This window comes from Humulus lupulus, chromosome 2, assembly GCF_963169125.1.
Source record: "Humulus lupulus chromosome 2, drHumLupu1.1, whole genome shotgun sequence".
NCBI classification, from domain to species: Eukaryota; Viridiplantae; Streptophyta; class Magnoliopsida; order Rosales; family Cannabaceae; genus Humulus; species Humulus lupulus.
In genome coordinates this window covers 51,604,182-51,614,792 of record NC_084794.1, presented here as the reverse complement: position 1 = coordinate 51,614,792, position 10,611 = coordinate 51,604,182, and positions in this window count along the sequence as shown.

The window sequence follows — 10,611 nt, the reverse complement described above, 5'->3', positions numbered from 1 at the left end:
ACACTACTTGTATGGTGAGAAGTGTGAGATATACACTGACTATAAGAGTTTAAAATACTTCTTCACCCAGAAGGATATGAACATGAGGCAGAGACATTGGTTAGAGCTGGTAAAGGATTATGATTGTGAGATCCTCTATCACCCTAGGAAAGCCAACGTGGTAGCAGATGTTTTAAGCCGGAAGGGTCCGGGACAATTATATAGTGCCAGGCAGATATCGAGGAGGTTGGCTGATGACATGACTAGAGCAGAATTGAGTTAGTGGTGGGTCAGTTGGCCAACATCACTTTACAGTCTACTCTTTTTCAGAGAATCAAGGAGAAACAATTAGATGACCCACAATTAGAGCATATTAGGATGGATGTCTTAGCTGGAATAGCTAAGGACTATACGGTGTCAAGTATGGGCTTATTGAGACACTTGGATCAGAATTGCGTTCTGATGGACATCGGGATTAGACAGAAGATTCTGGATGAATCCCATACTACCCCTTATTCTCTACATCCGGGCACCACGAAGATGTACCAGGATCTGAAAGATTTATATTGGTGGCCTGGGATGAAGAGAGATATGACTAAGTATGTGGCAAGGTGCTTGACTTGTCAGCAGGTCAAGGTTGAGCATTAGAGGCCAGAAGGACTGTTACAGCCTCTGGATATCCCAGAGTGGAAGTGGGAGGATATCACGATGGATTTTTTGGTAGGATCGCCCAGGACAGTGGGCCATCATGATTCTGTTTGAGTAATCGTGGATTGATATACGAAATCAGCTCATTTTCTACCTGTGAGGACGAATTACATGGTTGAACAGTATGCATATCTCTATGTGAGAGAGATAGTTCGCCTTCATGGAACTCTGAGGTCTATCGTGTCTGATAGGGACCCTATTTTTACTTCCAAGTTTTGGGGGAGTTTGCAGAGGGCGATGGGTACACAGCCAAAGTTTAGCATAGCTTATCATCCTCAGACCAATGGTCAGTCTGGGAGGACTATCCAAATATTGGAAGACATGCTGAAAGCATGTGTGTTGGACTTTGAAGGGTCCTGGAGTAAATACTTGCCTCTGATAGAATTTTCCTATAACAATAGTTACCAATCTACCATTGGGGTGGCACCTTATGATATGTTGTATGGTAGGAAATTCAGATCACCCATTCACTGGGATGAGATGGGTGAAAGAAAATATTTGGGTCTTGATGTAGTTTAGAGGACCACTGAGGCTATCGAGAAGATTAGAGCTCGGATGCTCGCATCTCAGAGTAGGCAGAAGAGCTACTCAGACCCAAGGCGGAGGAACGTATAGTTCCAGGTGGGAGACTATGTCTTCCTTAGGGTTTCACCTCTGAGAGGGTTGAAGAGGTTCAGGAAGAAGGGCAAGCAGAGCCCTAGGTTTGTGGGACCGTTTAAGATCCTGGAGAGGATTGGGCAGGTGGCCTTCAGGTTAGCCTTACCCCCTGCTTTGTCTAGTGTGCATAATGTATTCCATATTTCCATGTTGAGGAAGTATGTGTCAGATGGAACTCATGTACTGAGTTATGAGGATCTGGAACTGCAGGCAGACTAGTCCTATGAAGAACAACTAGTTAAGATTCTAGACAGGAAGGACAAGGTTCTGAGGAACGAGACTATACCTTTAATTAAGGTATTATGGAGGAACAGTAAGGTCGAGGAAGTGACCTGGAAGCTGGAGGCAGATATACAGACTCAGTATCCCGAGCTGTTCAGGTAAAATTTCGAGGATGAAATTTTTAGTAAGGAGGGGATAGTTGTAACGTCCCAAAATTACCTAATAAGGCTTAGGACCTTGACTAGGGGGCCAAGATAACAATATATGGAGTTATGTGCTTATTTATTATAATTAATCGTAATTATGTGGATTATGTGAAAATATGACTAGTTGTGCATGTTTAGGGGTATTAAATATGCATGTGGGCTCGTTTCTTATTAGAAGGACAATCTTGAAAATTTGGCACATTGCAGGCATAATTGTATATTTGTGTGATATATGTGTGAGACCACATTATTATGTGGGTTTATTTGACTTACTCAGCACGAGGCAATCCTAAGGAGCAAGTTTGCTGGAAAGTCACAACGGGACCTAATACCCAACTCGGGGTGAGTTGAGGGGTAATTTGGGTATTAGGCATTTAATTGAGTTATCGGATAATGGAAATGAATAATGTGTGATACATTTGAAGTTAGTGAAATTAGGAGGGAATATTGGGGAATTTGACCATTTTGCCCCCAGGGACGTTTTTGGTACCCTGAGCCTCGGGATTAGCTTAAGTCATTTAACCTTAGGAAACTAAAGACAAAACACAAAAACACCTAAACACTAACTGACTCCTTCTCTCTCACCTCACTCTCTTCTTCTCTAAGCTTCTTTGAGCTAACCATTGAAGAACTAAGGAGGATTTTGGCTAGAAATCAAGGAATTGAAGCCTAAAACTTGGGGAATTAGTTCTGTTGTAGCTTGTGAGATTAATCATCAGTTGAGGTAAGCTCTATACCATGTTTTTACCATTGAAATTATGTGTTTGCTTGGTTGTTTTAGAGAGTGTTTTTGAACCTTTAAGCTTGAGATTTGGCTAGGTGTTTTGATGAGTTTTAGGGCTAGAATTTTGTTGGGTTATGTTGTTGGAAAGATGTTAGAACTATTGTGGGGATTGAATTATGGTTTTGGGGAGAAATTGGGTTAGTTTGGTTTGATTTTGGCTGCTGAAAAGTGTGAGAAATCTGGGTTCGTGGGGCCAAGTCGCGACCTTGTTCTTGAGGGGCCACGACTCAGCTTGAACCCAGGCCATGGGAGGTCTCTATCTGGGAGGCCAACGCAACTTACAAGGGCAAGTCATGGCCCGCGTCCCTTGACAGAGGGGAGAAGGCTCTCTGATAGGAGGGCTTGACTTATTAGTCAAGGACGGCAAAAGTGCGTTGCACACTGGTCGAAAGGCTTAGGCCTAAACCAGCAACGTACTATTACGTTGGCTGACTCTATAGTCGTTGGAAAACCAAAGGTGTTGGGCTAGCTCTATGGTTAGTTACTCAAGGCTAAGGGCGAGGGCCCTAGGTGACTCTATGGTCACATAGCCAGGGCATAGGCCCCGGGGTTGACTCTATGGTCAACTGTTCAGGGCAGCGACCCCAACTTGGTCCAATGACCATCAGTTTGTAACTGAATGATTGTATGTGTAACGCCCTACTACCTTAGAGCCATTACTAAGTGAGTTTAAAACGTGCATTTAACTTGCTAATCAAGAATTTAGGTCAAAAGTGTAAACTGTATTAAAATCACATAATTTGAAAATGTAGTCATTCATTGAAAATTATAAAACGTTTAACATTCGAGATCCCAAAATATTGTTTATAAATAATTACAACTCAAAATATGATTAAAGTCGACTACACGAAAAAATAAGATTTAGTACAAAACATCTCCCAAAAAAATACCCCTAGCCGTGGCAGCCAGGCAGAATAGACATGTACGCATCGCCTCACATTCTCCGTACTCATGGTTGGTCGATTTTCCCCTTGCCCTTACCTGCACAATAGAGCACTCGTGAGCCAAAGCCCAGCAAGAAAACGCCACACAAATAAATAACATATGCACATCAATCATTCAGCATATAACAAATCCGCCAACAGGCTAAACACATACGGCCATGCCATCCTAGGCGCTTTACCAGCCCTTGGGTTCGCAGTCTGCACCGTGAGGATATCCCAAGTATCCTTTAGGGTCTCACCCTCGCAACTCGTACTCCACGTGCTAAACGCTGCTCCCGGCTCCTTGCCGTTCTCGTCGTTCTCAGCCTTCGCCGTTCCTGGCCCCTGCCGTTCTCGGCCTTCACCGTTCCCGGCTCTTGCCGCTCATTCACATATATGCACACATAGCATAATTAAACAAATACTTAAACATGTATTAACATAATCAATGGGGCTATGCCATGCACACAATCATATAGAGTCATGCCCTGCAACACAACTATGGGGCCTCGCCCTGCTCTACGGGGTACAACAGTTTTCTTACACGTGTCCCGAGCTTCTTGAGCACCGATATCCCGAGCACAGTCCTCTAACCCGAGCCTCATTGAAAACCTAGTCACAACACATACATAGCACTCACGTTACTAACCAATTCATAATCATATTCTGGAACCAATCCCTTGCTCTTGGGACCTCCCGTTTCCCCACACAAGGAAGTGAAAGCATCCCCCGAGCCCCCTGAGCCAAAACCCTGAAAACCCAAAATCCCATCTCCTGAAATTGGCCTAGCGCCATGGCATAGCCCTATAGGGGCCGCGACGCCCTGCTAACTTCCCTTGCCCTGATTCAACCTAGCACCACGGCACGGAAGAGCAGGGCCACGACGCTTATACGCGAACCCAGAAAACTGGGTTTTTCCCAACATTTTTCCCGAGCCAAAACTCTTCCAAAACAATACCAAGGTACACCCAAGTCCCAATTCGACCTAAAACCCCAAATAAACAGTATGGCAACTCAAAAACAACAACAACAAGCCCAAACACAACAATCAAACCCAAGAATCACCTAGTGGTTTACAACTCCACAAACTTAAACCACACTTTACAATATTTAAACCACCTTTCAGAAATGTTAAACCACACCAGTAAATAAACTTCAGAGATACACAAAATTCTTACCTCAAGAAGGGATTCGACCTTGAGCTACTTCAGAGTCCAACTCCAAGCTTAAATTCTTTGCTTCCCTAGCTGAATTCTCATAATCACTAAGCCACAAATCCAGTTTTCAGCATTCAACCCAAACTCTTGAAACATGCAAGGAGACTCAAAATCAGAGATGAAGCCTTGCCTCTAAATTAATCCTGACCTATGCTTGACTCTAGTTGCCCCAACTTCAGCCCTAAATTCCTTCTTTGATCTCAAAGAAAACTAGCTCTTCTTCTCCTTCCTTCTAACAATTGGTTCTCTCTAAACTTCCATCAGGAAACTCTTGAATAAGCCTAAGTGTAAAATAACGTGAATGACTTCTCCTCAGCCAAGGTTATCCTCTCCTAAAGCCAAATTACCATTTTTTCCTTTTCCCTTAATAAAATTCTTATACTAACCTCAAGGGGAATTCCATCATTTCACCCAAATCCCGCTAAGTCCTCGAGTATTCCTATAAATCCACATTTAATCCCGACATACCAAATTATTGATAAGATATTAACCACTACCCAATAATTCCCGAACACAAGTTATATTCCCAAAATACCCCTGGACTCCTCCCGAGCCGGGTATTTGACCCCGTTGTGACTTTCTAGCTAAACAGCTCCTAGGACCGCCTCGGATCGTGCATCACAAATATATCACCACTCACTCATGGTGTCAATCACAATATATACAAATATTACATTTATTCCCTCAGCGAGCTAAAATTACAAATACGACCCTAACAACCAAATGGGGCCCACATGCATATTTAATTCACCTGAACATGCATTTCTAATCACATATTTATCAAATTCACATATTAACAAAGTAAATCAATTACTGCCCTCCAAGCACGCTAATCAAGCCCTAAGCCTTATTAGCAAATTTGGGACGCTATAGTATGTGTAGGTTATTACTACTGGACATGCTAGATAAGTATCTGGGAATCTATTTTTGTTTTGTTTATGCACATGTATATTTTTCTTGTTGAGCCTTGGCTCACAGGTGCTTTGTGGTGCAGGTAAGGGGAAGGGAAAGCTTGACCAACCATGAGTTGGAAAGCTTCGGTGACAGCGTGTACATATGCGGCTACTCGACCACCACGGCTGGGAATATCTGATAGGAACTAGGGTTGTAGCCCTGTTTTGCCGCTTAGGCTGGCTGAATGTAACTTTTGATGTATATATACCTTTTTAAAAGTTTAGTTGTAATATTTGGGATCCCATGTCGTTATGAAACTTTTTAAATAAAAGTTAACAGTTCTTTTGACCAAAATTTTTAACCCTAACCCTTGAAATTAACCTAAGTTACACATTTCAAACCAAATGACTTGGTTAGCAAGTCTGACACAATTTTAAGTACACAATGTAACTGATAACTCTACAAAATAGAGTTATTTTACCACTTTTTATGTGCTAATTGTTGCTTAATTCTTGAGTTTTTAATTGATTTATTAAGTTTTAAAGTAATTTTGAATTTATTGGGTTTATTTTGATTTTATATATTTTTTGGTGTTTTTATAGTTATTTTGTTGTAAAATGCTGTAGTTAATTATTTGAATTATTGTTGTTTAATTTGAGGTAAAAAAATGTTATATTATTGAAATTAAATGTTAAATATAAATTAAATTTTAATTAATATTTTCATAGAACTTATGTTGTATATTTGATTATTGAAAATATTTAGTTTTAATTTAATTTATGTTTTTTTTATAGGAAATATGTTGTATTTTTGGGCTCTTGAAAAGCAAGAGAAAGAAAGGAAAATGGCATTTTGAAGAGGAAATAACAAAAAATTGGCACAAGGCCCAACCTCTTCAGCACCGCCCAGGCCCACTACGCGGCCCAACAGGCCCCTGCCCAGCTGCTGCACCCAGTCCACCCGAAGCCACCTTCCTCAACGCCTGCCAACATTCAACTGCAACTCCACGCCTACCAGCTCCAACAGCAGTTCCTCCCAGCAACCAGCTCCTTTGGGCCTGTGCCTTTCCCAGCTGCCAGGCCCAAGCATTCCAGTGGCCTGCCCAACAAAAGCTCATATGTTCCCTTGTCCCCTTTTGTCTAAAAATACCACATTTTTACCCAAACGTTTCTACACATTTTACCCAAAAATTATCATTACACCCTAAAATTTACCCTTATTTGCCTTATTATTATTAATTTAATCAATTTAATTAATTTAAATTGATTATTTTAATACACTTTTTTTTACTATAAATAAGGGATTTGGGAGTGCTCAAATTTTAAGAGAGGTTACACTATACAAGCTCTACACTTTCAAGACCTCTCTATTCTCTTCATATTTTTATTCTTTTTGGTCATTTGTTCTATGAGTTTTTAGAGAAAAATTTTGGGGGTTCATCCTCCAAATTTTCCTATTTATGTTTGTAATTTCTATTCTAGTTATGAGTTTCTAATATTTTTAAGATTATTAGGGTAATGATGAAACAATATGTAACTAGATAGTATTTATTTTGTATGTTGATTTCCCATTTGTGCAACAAAGTTTATGGATTTTTCTTTTTCAAATATCCTCTTTCATCGTAAATATCATGTATTTTTTATTATTAGCACATATTTACACTTTGTTCTTCATTAGTGCAAAAACATAATATTCTTTGTGTAAGATATGTCATTAAATTGTACACATCCAATGCTTAGAACAAAAATATTATGTTTTGCCTTATAAATAATGTTCATTGATTTATTTGTTATTTCATTAGATTGATTTACATTAAACACTTTGAAATTATAATTTTAAAAGGTGAAGATAGATCCTATATTTTTATTAAAAAATTGTGCTCAAATAGAATATCTAATTTGAATAAGTGATGGTTTGATTAAACACTACTATTACTAAAACTTGAGAATCAATGTACTTATAAATATTATTGAACTTATATTTTGTGGGTTCTAATACCTTAATAATCTTCTTTTACCATCTTGATTTCTACTATTAATTTATGTTTATATATTGTCTTTAATTTCATTACTATTGTCTCTTATTTGATTTTCTTGTTACAAAGTCTTATCAATCTTTGGAGCTAGGTTATAATTTATTAATTTTTGTTTAAAATAGTTTTCTTTTCGATTTTAGATAGCTCCTTTGGGTTCGAAATCCTTGCTTACACGATCACTATTCTATATGAACAATTTGTGCGCTTGCAATTTATAAATATTTAAAACATACCCATTTTGGGTCCATCAGTAACGGTCCTGGATTAGGAGGACGTTACATCATGCATACCACGTAGTGACGCATTTAATCAATTAATCACACATATATCCAATTATGCTCTCCTGGCACGCTAATCAAGTCACTAAACCTTATTAGCATTTTTGGGACGTTACAGATCAGCTCAGACAACTTATATGAGTTGGCTAGAAGGGAACATATAGGTCAGCTCAAAGATAAATTTCGTTTATGGCTCAAATGTCTCCAACCTTAGAATTTTCACTAATGATTTCGAGCTGTTATTTCCATAAGATCCCTTTTTTTTAAGCTCAGTTCACTCTTAATAGTTTTAAAGGCTTAGAAACCAACAGATAGACCCTCTTTTCCATGAGAGCGAATTTAATCTCGGGTGTCATGAAGCTTGCGAGTTGATGTCCTTGATAGCTTGTATACGTCATCTCGGAAGTGCCTGTGATATAGGGTGAACATGATTCTTGTACATAGGTGTGAGAACATGATTCTCTTAGGTGAGAGAAAAGGATTCTTTTAGGCATGAGAATAAGATTCTCTTAGGCATAAGAACAGGGCTCTCTTAACATTTTTGAAGAATTTTATACATATTTTTACATTCCTGTTCACCTAGTATAGGCTACAATGGGCGAACCGGTTCTCTTTCCGTGTGGAAACATAGAAACGAACAGGTTCTTTACATGCCTTTGACATGTTATTCCAGTCCTTCTTTGGTTGCTCTTCTCCCTAATAAAGACATAGAAGCAAGTAAAATTCCACACACTATCTTTTCAAGGTTTTTGAGCTCTCCTAACTTCTTATTCGCCTAGTATAGGCCATTATGGGAGAAAAGACTTCCTTTTTCGGATAGCTGGGGTTGCTTACTCCTTGTTAGCATTTTGAGTGTATGCACGAGTGTACAGCTGTTTTTTGAGGATTTATAGTTTATACTCATAGGCGAACAAATTGCATACTCATAGGTGATCAAATTGCACCTTCTGTTCTCATGTGTTGTATACAAGTGAATGAACATGGGATCTTTTCTAGGTTTTCAAGCTTCGTTGTGATATCCATCGATTCCATAAATGCAAATAGGGTTCCAAGCAATGGTTTTATCAATGTTAATAGCTTGAACAAGGCACCTCCATAAGTGGATCTTTCCTTGAACTGTAGTGATTGCTTCACCTTGTAATTCAGAATCACTAGATTTTTTAATTCCAACCTTATGCCCCAATTTGGACGCAATTAAGTGAAATTATTTTTCACATAGATCTGTGATTTTTCTTGACAAATATGGTGTTTTCTTACAACTTGCAATTGCTCCATAGATGGCCTAGATAAAAACGAACATGTGACTGATCTGGCCCTAGACAACGTTGGGAGTCTTCTGGAGATGATTTCATCAAAGTCTTTATTCATAGACTTTGTTAGATTGAACCTCTTTATCTTGAATCTGCTCTCTCAATGAAAGTACCAAACCGTTGACGATGTTTTTCGTCAACTTGAGAACATAAGAGCATGGATTAAAGAATAGAGATATGATCAAATAAATAACACCATATTTTATAGTGGTTCGGGCCCAAAAAGATGACCTATGTCCACTTAGTCACTTTTATTAATATTTAAGCTTAAAGAACCATAGTTTCCAGCGAACTTGCGTAGCTGGTTGTTCTATAGTCCTCCTTCGCTTTTACATTACATAAGGACTTGTTTATACAATAACGGAGTTTTGACATTATGAATTGCTTCCCCCATTTATATCCCATCTCCTCTTATTTATAGTGAAGAGTTTAGGGTTACAATTAGATCACAGGCCTAAGTTATTGGGCTTGGCCAGCAAATAATACATCACAACACAAAATACAGTTATATTTTAATAAATGATGACTCTGTATTCCTATGCTAATTCTCTGTTAGCGCAGATGTTGTGTGTTGAACGAACATGATCCTCCTGTTAGCGTGTAATGGTTTGCTTTCTGTGAACAACGGTTGAAGAATGCGGCTAAGCGACCCATTTCCTTCTGTTTGCGCTTGGTAGTCTACTTTGTACTTCGTGAGAACAGGAACTACTTTGTGCTTTGTGAGAACAGGAAGGCTATGTGTTCTATTCATCATCTCTTTATAATTGCTATTTTTAGAAATGTAAAAAATGCCCAAAAATGGGTACAACAGATAGGTTAGAAAAATGTATTTAGTTGGTATAAAATTTTTATTAATGTTTATGTATAATATAAATATCAGTTTGACCCCTGTGTTTTTCCCATATACGCAATTGGCTCATGTGTTTTGTTAAATGATAATTTGAACCACGTGTTTTACGAAATGAATCAAAATAGTTTTCTAGACCCGATTTCAATTAAAATATTTTCAAATATAATATTTCATTCTCAACTTCTCAACCACCTTATTCGCTTCTCTTAACTCATCGCATCGCCAATGACCCAAAAATTGGTCTTATAATTAAAAAAATATTTTGACCAAAATTGGCTTTAGGATATTATTTTGTAAAACACATGTCCGAATTGTCATTTAACAAAACACGGGGCTGATTGTGTATTCAGAAAAAATATAAAGGCCAAAATAGTTTTTTTCCTTTATTTTAATAAAAAAACCACCTTAATAAAATTTACAAATACCATCATTTTAATTATAATAAATAGTAGCTAAAATACTCAATGTTTTAAAATGTTGTACTTTTATACTCAAACTTTTTTTTTACATAAAGTTGCTAAAATATAGCATTTAAATACCCACACTTT